This window comes from Pongo abelii, chromosome 12, assembly GCF_028885655.2.
Source record: "Pongo abelii isolate AG06213 chromosome 12, NHGRI_mPonAbe1-v2.0_pri, whole genome shotgun sequence".
NCBI classification, from domain to species: Eukaryota; Metazoa; Chordata; class Mammalia; order Primates; family Hominidae; genus Pongo; species Pongo abelii.
In genome coordinates, this window is record NC_071997.2 from 65,466,123 (window position 1) to 65,483,758 (window position 17,636).

Sequence of the window (17,636 nt, forward strand, 5' to 3'; positions counted from 1 at the left end):
GGCACATGTATACATTTGTAACTAACCTGCACATTGTGCACATGTACCCTAAAACTTAAAGTACAATAATAATAATAATAATAAATAAATAAATAAATAAATAAAAGAAAAAGGCCATGTGTGAGTAATTTATTTGGAAATGTAGTTCCAGGGAACCAGAATAAAACAAGGGAGGAGAGAGAGCCCATGCAAGTATATCAGCATGGGTGACCAGTTGTTCAGTCCTGTGAGCTCATCTGAGAAGCAGAATGAAATGCTTTGCAAAATGTTCTTGAGGCAGGAAAAGTCAAATGAAGAAGCATTTACCCATTGATTTCCAGTCCCCATTGGTGAACATTTCTTCTAACCTGGTATTAAGCACTCTCACTTTCAGGATGCATATTCTTGAAGACTAAGTTTCTATAGTTCTCAATGCAGTGGCATCGGTAAAGAAACTCCACACCTGCCGGAGGAAACAGTTGTGCATTTTGGGCCTGAAGCAAAACCGTACCTACTGGAAACTGACTGGAGCCTACACAGAACTGTTGGTTGCAACAGTGGCTGCCACAGGATATAGGTGTGGCTTAGAAGATCAGATATGATGCTTAAGAGTTATCTAATAAAAAGATTTTCAGATGTGGAAAACCCTTATGGAGAGGAAATTAACCTTCAAAAGGGTAATACCTCAAGTCTTTAGTTGCTTGTTTCTTAGTGGAAATTAAGAGATAGAACTTGAAGGTATGAGACACAGAAAATCAACATATGAAGGCAGAAGTTGGCTTGTAGATTTTATTTATTAAGCATATTATTGTTGGGGGAGGATATTTTGGGCCTCTGAGAGACATTCTCAGATCCTTTGACAGAAATCTCTTTAAAATGGCTTCCAAAGACCACCAACTACTGGTACACATGCCCAGTGTAATCCTCTCTCCTTGTTTGTGAGCTAAACCTAGTGACTTGTTTCTAATGAAAAGAACTGTCATAGAACACCTAGTGCCACAATTCATTATTAAAATTATTTTAGGCCTCACTCCATGAGAATGCAAACTCTAGAAAGGCATGATTTGGCTAACAATCATATTCCAAGCCATAGGACAGTGTTTGGCACATAATAGATGCTCAATCAGCATTTGTTCAATAATATCTCAAAAAGGTATTTATTTCCTGGGACAGTAAAAGGGAAAAAGGAAAAAGCATTAACCCACTGACTTCAAGTCCCCATTAGAACTGGAGTGAGTGAGTGAGCGAGCAAGCGAGTCGTGGTCATTATTTAAATCAAGGAAAGTTAAAGCCTACATGATTTTAGAGTCCTGGCAAGGGTGCTGAGGATTTCTCCTAATAACCAGAGTGAGGATAGGTTAAAAAATCCCACATTACATTGGAGACATCATGGTATCTCAGAAAACCTATAAGCTGTTTGCTTAATTTATTTGAGACATTTTGTTTTCTGTCAGGGGAAACAATAATCATGATGTTACAAAGCTGTTGTAAGAAACAGTGAGTTTATCCATAAAAGCACTTTGCAAAATCACAAAGCACTAGACAAGTGTTAGTTGTTATTTGTCCTACCTCCTCCGGAGTTGCCTCTCTTGTAGGTTGTAGTAAAAGAGGAAGGTTCAAAATCCCAGGAACCATTTCTATCTTTTCATCAGATTCCAAATGAAATAGTTTTGCTTTGCTCCTAAACCAAGGTGAAACCAAGGTAGAGAAGGAGAAGAGAACAAAGGGAAAAGACTTGGACCGAGGCACACACAATAATCTGCCATGAAGAAGTATCATGAAGCCATACAATGCTGCCAAGGACAAGAATGTGATGTTTTCTCATTTGACACGTTTATTGATTAATTTATTTTTGTTATGTGGTTTAACAGAGCCTGAGAGGGAATGTGAAAACCTTTCACCCAAGTTCTAGAATGTCTGATATTGTCTCACAACTTCACATTCCTCTGTGATTCCAATGGACTCATTCAGCCCCAGGTTTGAATTTTTTCTAGTTTTCACACATACACACCCACAAAAAGGCATAATACCTGTAAGAAGGAAAGTAGTCCTGTAGAATTGAAGTGTTTGAAAAAAATCTATGAGCTCAATGTTTTGGAGGAAATCCCTTCTATAGCAGTGGAAAGAAGGCAGCTCATTTTGGATTAAGTGTGGATAGAACTGGAAATAGGAGATATGGGAGGGACAAGAGAAGGCCAATAATCTATGAGTTTATGTCCTCAGCTTTGAATGGTAGGACTGTATCTGCTATTCAGCTTTTGAAATACAGCTGTGCCACCCCCTCAGAGCCTACCTCCTGCCTTAGTCCTTCTGACCCCTCCCCCAGAAGTCTACCCTACTGGACTAGCCCAAAATCCAGAAATTGGACAGTTAATGCCAAGCTCAACATGGTACCTCCTGGACCCTGCTCTAGAGGGATGGCCTGTTTTTAAATCTGTACCACATGGTCAGGTTGCACTAGATATGTTCAAGGAGGCTGATATCACTCCAGTATTGGCACTACTCTATACTTCCTCCCCATCCTGGTTCCCACACCCCATAGGTGCACACACACGTACGTACATGTGCACAAATGTGTACACACAAGTCTACATTTGCACGCACCTGTGCATACATACATGCACACAAACATGCACATGCAAATTTATGTACAAACATACACATCTGCACGCACATATATCCTCACTTTGCCCCAGCTTCACCAACTTCTCCTTGCTCTTCTTTCTGCTAGCACTGAACCTTCACGCTGGGATTCAGCTGCCATGCTTCACCTTGGGTATAATGATGACAGAGGCTGAGAAAGGTGACTCCCTCCATTGATGTATTTCCCCATGATTACCTTCCATCAAATGATACTAATACTCCTGAAAATACTTAACATTTACAAAATGTTTATTTTCTGATTCATGCCAAAGTACTTGTAAGCCTCCTTTTTTCTTCTACGCAAAATGATACCAACCATATCTAGTTCACAGATTTGTTCTGAGGAATAAATAAGGGACTGCATCTACAGGATTAGGACAGTGCCTGGATATAGTAATTGCAACAAATAGTAGCTATTGATATCATGGTATTTGTTATTAATATTAATCTTATCATTTAGTTTTTGAGTTGTGAGTTCCTATATCCTTCTAATTAACTCATCACATTTTCAAAAAGGTGTCCTAGTAAAGTAGAAAGAATCTGAGAAAATGTTTCTTCACTTCTTTTTTTTTCTTTTTACTAGTAAAGCAAAGGAAAGGGCAGAGGCAAGTGTGCTTAGTATTTTGTGGTTAAATTTAAATTAACTTAGCAGCTGACATGCATAGAAAACCAAAATAAGCTAAGACTTTTTAAAAACTATTCCTTCACAATGTCATATTTCACTTAAATTGCAATTAACAATTAAAATAATTCCAAGAGTTTTAATTTGGGAGGAGGATGATTTGCTAAAGCAATTCAAGGTGCAGCCTCCTTTCAGGAAGGTCATTACAGACTTTGCTTGTACCTCTTTTGCAACAGAAAGGCCATGTAAGACACCTATTACCTTTCCAAAGAGGACATTATCAAAGTCTAAACTACGTCCAAAGTGTATTTTACTCCTAATAATTAGAACTGGATGAGCAGCTAGGAAAAAAATATGAACCTGCTTAAACTAAATTGGTTCAGCTCTAACTGATCTAATGCAGTTTTCCAAAGAATAATTGATATTATATAATCGTAACTGCCAGTTTATGTCAGAAAAGTGACATTTGATACTTTCTTGCTAACCAGCCTAACATCATCAATTAAAACATCACTTCCACAATGACATTTCACTAGTCAGCTTAACATCATAAATTATGACATCACCTCTTTCATGAAACCAGAAGATTGAAGAAAAGGGACTGACTGAGAAGCTATTCCTACTGAAAACTAAGATTCCTCTTTGATTTGTGCCTTTAGAATCTTTTTTTGCTCTGATTATATTGCTGAGATGATTACTAAAAATAGTAATAATAATAAAAACCTCACAAGATCATAGTGGAAGTCATAAGAGCAAATTGTACATTTTCTAGCTCCCCTTAGTTATGGCTCAACATCCCTACATGGTGATATGAGGATTTTATTTCACAACTGAACTATGAAATGGCTATTCTTGGAAATCCCTGGAAAATAAGAAAGAGAAAAGAAAAATTTTGAGTTTGGGTTTGAATTTGGAATGGTATATTCATGCCTCACCAAACCCATTTTAAAACAATTTATATGTCAGGAAGGTTGTGTATACCTGTAGCCCTTCCAAAGGCTAACTACTTGTTTTTCCACCTGAGGCTCATAAGCACATATTATAGAAAATGTGATGGGAAATAGATCTTTTAAGATGGAAGGCCCAGATCCCAAAGAAGGAACATTCATTTTTGCCCACCTAAAACACTATATTTTAAGGCAGAAAGGAGTCATTTTCTAAACTGTTTCCTGAATACCTGCTGGACCAGCAGCTGTAAGAGTAAGGAAACTGAGTCCAAGAGGAGGGGAAGCAACTTGCCTAAGGTCACACATAAAGCAAGCATAAGACGACATAGTCCTGTTCTACAGCCCTGTGGTCTTGCCACAATCGAGCATGAAAAATGCGAGATATGGCATCACATTTATAAGACCACTAAACACATATGTGCTGTCTTCCTCTTTCTTTTACAATTTGGTAGTGGAAGGATAAGATGACCTTTTAGTGTGTTAATCAAGAAGGTAATCAAGTAGACTTCTTCAAAGCTATTTATATAATTACATATAGGATTACCACAATAATTTGTAAAAAGATTATTTTTCTTTTTATATCATGTAGCAGAATTGAGAAAACAATAAAGAACAAGGTAAACATCCTTGTCTTCCACTAGCATTTGGTTTGGAGCATACTAGAGCCACATGCCTCCTTCTAAGCTAATCTATGCTTAAAGTGTTGCCAAAAAAGAGTGCCACCAGGGGGATCACAGCAGACCTCTCACAGTTTTATCTAGTAGTTGTGATTTTAATCCTTAAATCCAATCATCAAATTCATTGGATTAAGGGAGTTTCCCCACACTAGTCAATGGTACAACAAAGAAACAAGTGAACAAAAATAAGACAAAACAATTACCTGTATATCAATATTTTAACAACTTTAATTGCATAGAATTAAGAAATTCTGCTTTATCCTGAATTTGGTTAATTATGACAGGCAAGTTTACACTGACTGCTACTGGGCAAAGTCCAACAACGAAAGACCACAAGGCATAGCTACTTGCACGGTTTGATGATCAAACGCTAAAAAGAACCAAAATTTCTGGTTCCTCCCAGTATGATTCTTAGTGCATAGCTCATCTTGACAAGGAAAATTGTTACTAATTTTCCCAAGGCATAAGAAGATAAAGTACAAAGTAAAGTGTCATAAAAGGTCTTCCCCTTACATATTGCTTCTGCAACTGTAGTCACACCAGGAGTTTTCTGTGTGTTGATTCTTGAAGGAAAGGTAACCTTTTTGAGAGCATCTTTGGGTTAAAGAGTATAAAAATTAAGTCTGGTGTTTGTGATTGTATCAGTCTATTCTCACACTGCTACAAAGAACTACCTGAAACTGGGTAATTTATGAGGGAAAGAGGTTTAAGTGACTCACAGTTCTGCAGGCTGTGCAGGAAGTATGACTGGGGAGGCCTCAGGAAACTTACAATCATGGCAGAAGGTGAAGGGGAGGCAAGTATGTCTTACCATGGCAGAGCAGGAGAGAGAGCAAAAGGGGAAGTGCTACACACTTTTAAACAACCAGATCTTGGAAGAGCTCACTCACTATCATGAGAACAGCAAGAGGAAAATCTACCTCCATGATCCAATCACCTTCTACTAGGTTCCTCATTCCACACATGGGATCACAGGTTGACATGAGATTTGGTGGGGACACAGAGCCAAACCATACAAGTAATAAAGAGAAAAGCCATTGCTATTACTAGAGGATGGCTGTTTTTTATAATAAAACACATCTCACGCCTACATACATATTTTTGGATGGGAAAGGGGAGCAGGGTTATTGACTTAGTAGAATTTATAATTTGTAGAATACATTAGAATCAATGTTTGAGTGTTGTTTAGCCAATTTTGGCAATGAATGAATTCAATAGCAGGCTTCACAGTGTATAACTAATTCCAAGCTTCCAAGTAATTTTATGTTAGTTGAGGCATATTTGTCCGCATTAGAAAATGTTTAAATCTTTGAATTATTTTTTTAAGGACCAGATCTATAGAGAAGGAATAAAGTGTCACAGGAATAAGAAGAATTTGAGAGGCTCCAAATGCACTTGCTTTCTTCTTCAATAAGCCAAAGCATAAAGGTGGTGCCCAAATACTGGCCCAGGGGATGTGTCAGTTGCCATGAAAATAGTTCTTAAATAACAGAGCAAAGATTTTAAGCAAATCCATGCAAATTGTCAGAGCATATCTTAGTCACCTCTAGAGGTGGGGTGTGATTTACTTAGCCTCATTTCTTGACTTTTTTCCAAAAGTTTTTGCCATGAATATTTATGTCTAGGGTTCATTTACCGACTGAATTTCCACTCCGTTGGAATTATGCATCCCCATAGTGCACCCAAGAAAGGTGAGCAGTTAGAGGTGAGGAAAGAGATTTCCTGACCTTTTGGAAATAGCAAGCTACACTGGATTAAGTACAGCTTGAGCGAGGTTACTTGTGGGTTGGTGAGGTGTAATTACCTCAAAATTATCTCATTGAAACAATTAGCGTGCAATAGATTTGGTGCCAGATCTGCCGCTGTTCTGAACTTTTGTTAAAGCATCTCACTCCATCCTGAAAGTGGGCAATTTATAATTCTTACAGAAGGTGCTAGGACTCTACATATTCCTGCTCCTGAGTGCAGACTTATTTACATCTGGTGCTTGTCAAATGAGTAGTACATGTGAAGGTGCTAGACTTGATGTGATGGAAGTGTTTCTTTGGTGATGAAGTGTTCCCTAGACAAGTTCCCGGAACCATCAAGTGTACAGACAACAGCTAGCTCCCCTCTCGTTACAGACCTCAAGTCCTCAAGCTGAAGGTGCTAAACTTCTGGTACCCAATCATCCACAGCTGGTTCTTTTTATTTTTTCATTTTATTTATTTGAGACAGAGTCTTGCTCTCTCACCCAGGTTAGAGTGCAGTGGCACAACCTTGGCTCACTGTAACCTCCACCTCCCGGGTTCAAGCGATTCTCCTGCCTCAGCCTCCCTAGTAGCTGGGATTATAGGGGCCCGCCACCACGCCTAGCTAATTTCTGTATTTTTAGTAGAGACGTTTCACCATGTTGGCCAGGCTGGTCTTGAACTCCTGACCTCAAATGATCTGCTCATCTTGGTCTAACTGGCTCTTTTTAAAATGAACACTAGGCAAAAAGGACTCAAGTTTGAGCATGCAGCAAAATAGTACATTTTTGGAAATAATTTTCATTTCCTCTTTCCTTTTTTACAAAACTTCCTCAAATGGAAGGGGCAGTTTTATTACACTTTATTTATGTTTCCGACAAAATTTAGAAGATATTTCTTAAGCAAAGCTACTGTCTAAACCTCAAAGATCAGTTAGTCATAGGCAGGGTGGTGACTGTATAGAGGAAAGATCTAAATTTTTGTTAGAAAGCTTTTAAGTAGCCTTTTGAAAAATAGCTTAAGTCATTTAAAAATACGTGAGAAACCACAGTGAAATGGGATTTTTTTCAAAATTATTTTTTCCTAAATTATGTACTATATACCCTGAAGGTGGTGTCTGTGCAGTTAGGGTGAAGTAAAGGTATGAAATGAATTCAGATTTATACTCTATAAAAGCAACTCTTTCTTTTACTCAATAGAAGGAAAACAGTATTTGTCTTAAGTAGTAAGCAGACATATGCTGATACGTAAACAAGAGCTACTTATTCTGTAACTTGAATGGAATCACGAAATACAAAAAGAGATCAACTAAAAAGGTGTCTGAAGGATTGTAAATGTTTATGATTCTTGAATAAAAAGAAACACAACATTATAAAACATATTTGTATTGGTTTTTACTACCTATGACAATAAGGTAAATAAAACAATCTGATCTGGACAGACTAGAAAATAAACAGTGGCAGAGATGTTGTCCACAGGAAGAAAAATGACTAAAACAAACATTTACTGTGAAGCCATTTTTGGATATTTAGTAAGTACCAAGTGCTGTGTTAAGATTTCATATATCTTAACTAAGTCATTTATATTGCACAGCCATCTTTACAAGTGAATAATATCATCCCAATTCTCAAATTAGGGATGTCTGAGCCCCAGAGAAATCAAGAAACTTGGAAATGTCACATAGCTGATCAGTAATAGGCTAAAATATGAATTCAGGTCTAACTGCAAAGCTTCAACTTTTTTTTACTACTTAATTTAGTGAGTAGCTTTTTACTGAGGAACTTTCTTTCTCAGACAAACGCACACACACACACACACAGAGAGAGAGAGATTAACCTTTATTATGGAAGTGATATAAGTTTGAGCCTATACCAAATTGAAAGTGAAAGATATTGATAAAATTTAAGGGTTATTCACAAGGAGGGGTGATCATATTATTTGGAGAGAATGGTCATATTTTGATATGCAAATAATCTTAATGTTTATTAATTATTGAGACTAACTGAACAAGACTTAAGCATTTGCCTCATGGAAGTCTTTTCAGTGCCCTCTTTGCCTTTACATCAAACTGCCCTAAGTGGAGGATGCAGCTTTACTTTATCTTATTTTTGTTTCTAACAACACTTAAACTGAATTTCTCAAGCTAAGTGACTGTCCAATGAAACTCTAAAGATCCATGAAGTGGTGATAAAATATCCATGGCATTCCGATATGCAACTGTGATCTTTATACATTTTTACTTTGTTCTTACTGGAATAAGGCTTTGATTTGTGTTTAAAGTTATGACTCTTCTCATAAAATTCTCTGGTGCTTTTTCTTTCAATTGTGTAATGATGCAGTGTGCTAGAAAGCACATTGAACTGGAAGTAAAAGGACTCTGTTGGCCTTGGGTCATGTCCTTTTAGGTATGCCGTCTTAGCTGGGTTAGTCCCTGGGTAGCTCCAGACCTCCCTTTCCTTGTCTGTCAGCAGGATGTTAGAAAACCACACTCAACTCTAAATTCCATCACAACTAGAAAATTTTACTTTTGGAAAACTTACTTGTGTGACTGTATAATCCAAAAAATTTTCATACATTGTAACTGAAAGCCTGCCCACTTAAGGTTAGACTCTTTTGCACTATGCAGAATCCATGCCTATTTTCTTTTATTCTTTAGTGAGTTTTAATGGGATGTTCTACTGAAATTTAGCACCAGTTATCTGACTGTGTTTTTGAGAGTAGTTTTTATTTAGACAAATTGACTTAGGAATATCTACTCAGCCCTATTCTCTTCGGTAACAGGCATTTTAAAAAATTAGTTCAAAGCTCTTCTAAGGTTGGCAGACTCATTATAAGTTCCACCTACCTGAGGCACTAGAACACATCTTCCCAATATGACATATTGACACTTCTTCCACAGTTCCCAACTTCTAAATGACTTCCGATTTCATTCTGTTTACACTCATTTTCTGGTGATCTCACCCAGTCTTATTTATACCATTTAGAATGCTGATGACTCCCACATTTTTGTCTCTAGACCAAACCTCTCTCCTGACTTTAGACTGCCTCGTTGACATCTGTCTATTTGACCTCTTTACTTGGAGGTTGTTATGGACTGACTTGTGTCTTCCCACCACCTGAAAGATATGTTGAAGTGTCAGTACCTCAGAATGTGGCTTAATTTGCAAATAAAGTCTTTACAAGTTAAAATGAGGTCATTAGGGTGGACCCTGATCTGATATGACTGGTGTCCTCATAAAAGGGAAAATTTAGATACAGAGACAGACACAAACAGAGAGAAGATGAAATGAAGATGCAGAGGGAGAAGAGGGCAATGTGCCTGGAGGCATGCATGGACAAGTCAAAGAATAATGAGGCTTGTGGGCAAACACCAGGAGCTAGAAGAGGCAAGGAAGTGTTCCTCCTTAGAGTCACCAGAGAGAGCATGATGACAACTTTATTTCAGACTTCTAGCTTCCACAACTGTGAGGCAATAAATATCTGTTATTTTAAGCCATGCAGTTTTAGTATTTTGTCACAACAGCCCTAGAAAACTAACGCAGATGCCTAAGAAGCATCTCAAATCTTACATGCCCCCAAGAAGGGCTCCTGCCCCACTCTCCTCCCTGGAGAATTCTCCCTTTCTATGTGACTGGGAGCTCCAGGTTATTGGTTGCTCTGACAAAACAGTTTGGAGTCATCCTTGACTCTTTTCCTCTCATTCTTCTCATTAAATCTACTCTCAAAATACAGTAATTTATAGAATCTAAGCTACCAGCAATTGTGAGGTACATGATTATCTTACCCATCCCTAAAAAAGAAAAAAAAAATCTAGCAATCTGTGACAAGTGCTATTGCTTAGAATTTTTATTTTATATGTATTTGAAGACCTCTCCACTTATGTAAACATAAGTTTGCCATATATCATTATTCAGTATGAGGAAAGTGTATGTGAAATAAGTTGGTTAAAGTTTCCAAAAAGATTGATTTGAAAACCTAGCTTCTTAATTACTTTCGATTCAGAATCATACAAGTACATGGTTTTCCACAAAATATCATCCATAGTGCCATTAAGAGTAGTGGGCAATGCAATGCTCTGCTTCCTGCAGATTTTGAACTGAAGCTGCAAAGCTCCAGGAACCTGTGATGCAATTGAGTGAGAATAAAAATGCGAAACCAACTATGTGTGTGTGCAGAAAAGTGGCAACTACATCTCTATGTCTCCTGTTCTGCAGTGATGGTAAGAAGCCATCAATCACAAGACGCATACCAATTTCAAAGATGCTAAAATGTTTAAAAAAGAGAGAGAAAGAGAGAGAGAGAGAATATTAAGACCAAAACACATATACTCTCTACCATTATCCCCTAGTCCAAGCCACCCTCATCTCTTGCCTGGCTTCTCATTGAAGCCACCTAATTAGTTTCTTTTTTTCTGTAGTTGTCCCTCTATAATCTATTCTCCACACAGCAGGCCATGTGATTATTTCACAATGGGAATTCAATGGAATCTTTTCTGTGTGTAAAGGCAGGCGGGTATAACTGGCTACAGAATATCATCCAGTTGATTCTATCACTTGACTACATGCAGATCTTTCATGTATGCAAATATTTTTCCCCACAACACTGCACATTTCTGAAGAGCAAGTACTTCATCACCCATCTATAGAGGGTCTTTCACAGCCTCTACTAAAGATCTATGTCCATCTAGAAAGGGATAAAATTGCAGAGAAAAAAATGAAATGTATACAAGCACTTAAAGAGGGTATCAATTAGATAGGGCCTACATCAGGGATAGAGTCCTTACAGTGGTGAGCCTCAGGGTATTTGGAAAGTTTATTTACTAAGAATCTCATTGGGTTGGCGGTCATAACATCTATGGAGGAAGTAGTGAATGTCAATCAAATTACTTTGTAGAAAGTTAGGTTTATCCACGCTTGTCTTTTAATTTAGGGAGTAAAGGAGCCTGCCCTCAGTTCATTTACCCTCAGAGGTATTCTTTAGGAAACTGTCATGTATAATTACAGAGTAAGACTTGGCAAGTATTCAATAAAATTGTGTTTCTTTTGTGTGTGTGTGTGTGTGTGTGTGTATGTGTATGCGTGTGTATCATTCATCACTGGTGGTGCTGCCTTCCTCTTGATAACACTGTCAACCTTAATTCCAGCTTTAGTCAACTTGATTTTTGCCTTCAGTCTATACACTTAGAGAATTCTTTTTTTAATTCTGCCTGTAAGAAGCGTCTATTGACAACTGCTTACCTTTAAGGTAATTTGGGTCATTATCAAAATTAAACTTAAATGACATATGCTATTTAATTCCCATTTTTAACTTTTAGTTCCATATTTTTATCTTGCTATTCTACATTGTACCCACTTTTTTAAATAACATAAAAATATTGGAATTTTTATAAATTGTAAAGAAAAATGAAATAAATGAGTTATTTGAGAGCCCTTTCTGGCTGGAAACTTCCTATACAATTTCTTCTTATAATATGCATATTATTTACCTCTTGTCCAGTGGTTGTACTAAAAAGAGATCATCAGTTTAAATAATTCATATCCCTATAAAGGATTTGGATGATTTGTGATGTGAAAAGACAACATCATTTCAATGGTTTGGCTGTGCTGTGACTGAATGCAGGATTAATGTGATCTTTGGAAAGAGAGATTGACCCATGCAGCTATTGTTTTATTCAGTTGAAAGACTTTAAAATGAAGTGTATCATCTTTGCAAGGTGGCCAGTATCACTGTTGTGCACCTTCAGAGATTATGCACATTGTATTGCATGCAAGTGTGAATGGAATTCTGGAGCAGTTTCCTCCTAACATTTACATGGAACACAAATTTGAACAGTGCTTCTTGCAGTGCTGCAGCCCTGAGGAATATTGAGGTGGGTTTGAAAAATCTACTGAAGAGGACCCTGGGAAATGGAAAGTCTTCCAGCCATCCCTGCTTAATCTATAGATAGTTCTCACAGATCCCACCCTCAAGGCAATGATTCTTGCTTTCAATTTTGAAGTAAGCTGAAGATAAAACAAATAGTAAAATGTTAGATTTTATAATAAAAATCTTAGATTTAAGATTAAGTAGACAAGATGAAAATTCTCTTAAATACTTTTTTGAATTTTTTAAGTAAATAATAAAAAGCTAGATGGCATTAAATAAATGTAAAAGCAAAATATTGGCCAGGCGCAGTGGCTCACGCCTGTAATCCCAGCACTTTTGGAGGCCAAGGCAGGCGGTTCACGAGGTCAGGAGATCGAGACCATCCTGGCTAACACGGTGAAACCCCGTCTCTACTAAAAATACAAAAAATTAGCCGGGCGAGGTGGGGGGCGCCTGTAGTCCCAGCTACTCCGGAGGCTGAGGAGGAGAATGGCGTGAACCTGGGAGGCAGAGCTTGCAGTGAGCTGAGATTGCACCACTGCACTCCAGCCTCGGCGACAGAGCGAGACTCCGACTCAAAAAAAAAAAAAAAAAAAAAAAAAAAGCAAAATATCCACTTAACCAGTAACATGATGAAGTGGATAACCATTTGTAAAAGCAAGATCAACTAACATGGTAGCAAAGGCATAACATGATAAATACGATGGAACACTGGCCAACTCGTGGTTCCAGGAACTTCCTATTCATTGGATTAGAGGCTAGAAAAAGAAGTGGCCCCTGTCTAGAAGTCCTTGCAGGTCTGCTTCCCTTTTCCTTCCCTGTTCATTCTTTCTCCTCTTTAGCCAAGTAGGAAAGGCTGGAGTGAGCAGAAAAGCAGTGAGCACTTCTGCAAAATCTATTTTATATAAACATGAGTTACTCTCAGGACCATGAGACACAGGCTTTTGAAATTCAAAAGCCAGGAATTGATAGTGAAAAAATATTTGACCAAGCTTGAGAATATTTATAGGAACACATGAAAATAGGATTAACTTTTTGATAAATTAGGAATAGAAGGAAATTTCCTTAGTCTGATAAAGGGAACTTAAAAGAAACTTATAGCAAACAATAAACTTAAAATGAAGATACTGGAGGCTTTTCCCCTTAAGATCAGGAAAAAGACAAGAATGTCTACTCTCAACACTTCTACTCAATATAATATTAGAGGTTCTGGCCAGTTTAATAAGGCAAGAAAAAAAAGACATCCAGATTGGAAAGAAAGAGGTAAAACTGTCTTTATTAATAGGTTACATCATAGTCTATGTACTACATCTTATATAATCTCTTTTAAAATCACTAATGTGAGTTTAGCAAGTTTGTAGATTTGGGGAAAATTGTATTCCTATGGACTAACAACATTCAGAAAACGAATTTTTAAAAAATCAATACCATTTATATTAACATCAAAAGGATACATAAAATTTATATAATAAAATTCATAAGACAATGCTGAGATAAATTAAAGAAGATCTAAGTAAATGGAGAAACATACCACGTTTATAGACTGCAAGGCTTAATATTATCAAGGAGTCAATTCCCCCTAAAATTATCTAGAGAGTCAGTACAATCACAACTAAATCCTAGCAAGATCTTGTAGAAATTGGCAAGCTGATTCTAAAATTCACATAGAAATACAAAAGACCTAAGATAGACCAGAAAACTTTCAAAAAGATAAAATTGGAGGACTTACAGTACCTAACATCAAGATTGATCTAAAAATTAGAGTGATTGTGGTATTAACATCAACATAGGCAAATAGATCACTGAAACAGAACTGAGAAGAAACAGATCCATATAAATATGGTCAACTGATTTTCAACAAAGGTGCAAAGACAATTAAATAGAGAAAGGACAGTCTTTTCAACAAATGGTGCTAAAAAGATGGGAGATTCATTGGCAAAAACTAAACCTCAACCAATACAGCTGTATACAAAAGTGAACTCAAAATGAATTACAGAGCTAAGTGTAAAACCTGGCACTCTAAAACCTCTAGGAAAAAGAATAAGAGAAAATCTTTGTGAATTTGTGTTAGGTCACACTTTCTTAGATATAATACCAAAACATTATGCACTAAACAAAAATTTGATAAACTGGACTTCATGAAAAGTAAGAAATTCTGCTCTTCAGAAGGCAATGATGAAAAGACAAGACATGGACTAGGAGAAAATATTTGCAAATCACATATCTGATAAAGAATTGAAATCTAAAATATGAGAAATCTCAAATGCAAACAACTGAATATTTTAGTGGGCAAAATATTTGAACAGACACTTCAGCAAACATGTATGGATAACAAAAAGCACACGAAGATGCTCAACATTATTAGTCATTAGGAAGGTGAAAATTTAAACCATGATGTGATACTACCATACCTTTTACAATGGCTAATATTGAAAAGACCGTTCATACCAAGTGTTGACAAGAATGTGGAACAACAGGAATTTTCATACACTGCTGGTGGGCATGTAAAATGATACAACCACTTGAAAACAGTTTGACAGTTTCTTAAAAAGTTAAACATACACCTACCACATGACCCAGCCATGCCATATCTATACATTCACCCAAGAGAAACAGAAGCATATGCCTAGACAAAGACTTAAGTGAATGCTGAATGGAAGCTTTATTTGTAATAGCTAAAAACTAGAAACTTAAGTGGCTATCATCAAGTGAATGAATCAACAAATTAATGTTTATATAATGGGCTATCACTAATAATAAAAATAGCAATACTTGAAATAACATGGATGAGTTTCAAAATAGGTACACTGAGTGAGAGAAGCTAGAGAAAAAAATCTTACACACTGTCTGATTCCATTTATATAAAATTCTAGAAAATGCAAACAAATCTATGTGAAAGAAAGCAGATCAGTTCTTTCCTGGGAATCACTGGGGGATAAGGTAGTGGGTAGGTGTGGAGAGAGGTGGGAGTGAGAAATGAGAAAGGGCTTGAGGAACCTTTAGGAAATGATGGAGACGTTCATTATCTTGATTATGGTAATGATTAATTTCACAGGTTTGTATATGTCAAAAACTATTATACTGTACACTTTGAATACATGTAGTTTATTATATGCCTTTTGTACCTCAATCAAGCTGTTAAAACTTTATTTTAAAAGTGTTTAATTAGAGGAGTAGTATGTTCAGTTCATTCAGTAACTATTTACTGAATCCTGTCTATGAGTCAGGTGATTTAAAAGTAAACTTTAGGAACATTAACCAGGCTGGTTATGTGACAGATTTGATGTTGAAGAGACTAAAAAGGGAGGGACTGAAGGAAAACACATACATTATGGAGTGACAAGGACCTAGGTTCAGATCCAGGCTCTTCCACTTAACACCTCTGTGACTTTTGAAAAGTTAACCTCTAAGCTTCAGTCACCTCATCTGCAGGAGGAGACAGCATGTATCCTAGAGTCAAGGCAATTTGTCTGGAAATCATGTAAATAAGTACTTTCTCCAGGGTAGCCACTACTTTACAAGACAGCAGGTATTAATAGTATTTTCTTAACAAATGAGAAAGATATTGCTTTTGTTCAGACTTGACGTTACAGAGTCCAAAACCAAGGAAAAGAAACAAAATGACCCATGTGAAATAATTTTGTTTTTCTAATAAACAGACAAGAATTGGTGATTGATTAGGTTTTGGAAGCAACGGAGTGGCAAGTGTCCATGATAAATAGAAGAATGATAGTTTCATCACTAGTCGCTGTTTTAGTAATTGGGAAGGAAGATCAAGAGTTGTAGGATGACGACTAGTATAGTATAAACTAGCATTACAACCATGTGGATAGGTCCTGACAGTGGTTTTTGATGCAGGCCCGAGGTCGAGTCTTTTATGTAACATTAAGAATCAAAATCCCACTTTGGGAAGCCGAGACGGGTGAATCACTTGTGGTCAGGAGTTTGAGACCAGCTTGGACAACATGGCGAAACCCCATCCCTACTGAAAATGCAAAAATTAGCCAGGCGTGGTGGCGTATGTCTATATCCCAGTTACTCAGGAGGTGGAGACAGGAGAATCACTTGAACCTGGGAGGCAGAGTTTGCAGTGAGCCAAGATCGTGCCACTGCACCCCATCCTGGGCTACAGAGTGAGGCTCCATCCCCACCCCCCAAAAACAAACAAACCAACAAAAAAAAAGAATTGAAAGCCCAAGAGTAGATCAGTCAAGACTCAGTCAGGAAACCACCATCCACTCTGTATATTTCACACTTAAGGGCACAGAATTGGTTATGACAATATCAAAAGGGCTAGAAGAGTAACAGGTGGGGTTGCCAATAGCCAGAGGATGCAAGTGTTGAATGTGCCTGAGCTGGAGCCTTCAGCTTCACTGGCTTCTGTGCTATTGGAAAAGCTGTCAAAATTTAGTTCCAGACTCACCATTGACCAGGCCTGGAGCTTCTGGGAAGACACGCCCCTGCCCAGGCTTCTGGAGACTAGAATGCCCTACATTCTGTTGTGCCATGGCAACTATCTGTCCCTGTGAGTGACTGCCACACTGCTGGAGTCAGGAGAAGGAGGTTTCTAGTTTCTCCTGCCTTCTGACCTCCCCCAGGTGCCTCTACTGACAGAACCAAATGGCAAACCAGCTGGCGAGTGAACCCAAGGAAATAAGAATTTGCTAACTCCCAGCCCTGGCAGGATAAAGCAGAGCATAAAATGCAGGACTGAGGGGCAATAGGCAGATTACCAGCAGAGTCTACAGGAATAACTGCAGAGAAAGAACAGGCATGCCTGCTGGTGGAAATTCAAGCAATGGAGAGAGAGACATGGTTAGAAAGAAGAATAAGAAAATTTCACAGCTCTAGAAATCAAATGAAGAGAGTTCAAAAAAGAGATGTATTCAGTCATGTTCAATGCTAGAGAGAGGGCAAGTTCTAAGAGAAGGTCACTGGATTTGACAATTAGCAATCCTATCCACCTTGAAAATCCAGGGTTAATTTCTCTGTTTTTGTAGGAGCAGACACCAGATTTCAGAAAAAGTCAAATGACAGAAAATGAGGGGTGAGTATCAACTTATTGTCGCCATTTGGCAAATAATGTGAGAAATCAACTGGCATGTCACACCTATAATCCCAGCACTTTGGGAGGCCAAGGCGGGCAGATCACTTGAGGTCAGAATTTTGAGAC

At 37.6% G+C, this 17,636-nt stretch overlaps 1 long non-coding RNA gene across 1 annotated transcript in view; it reads right to left on the minus strand.

The window, feature by feature from the left end:
• LOC129057681 (uncharacterized) overlaps positions 1 to 16,933 on the minus strand; it is a 66,668-nt gene extending 49,735 nt beyond the window's left edge. Inside the window, exon 1 of the long non-coding RNA XR_008522391.1 lies at positions 16,887 to 16,933. This is a non-coding gene — a long non-coding RNA (uncharacterized LOC129057681). The remainder of the gene's footprint in view (positions 1 to 16,886) is intronic.
• Between the last annotated feature and the right edge of the window lie 703 nt (positions 16,934 to 17,636).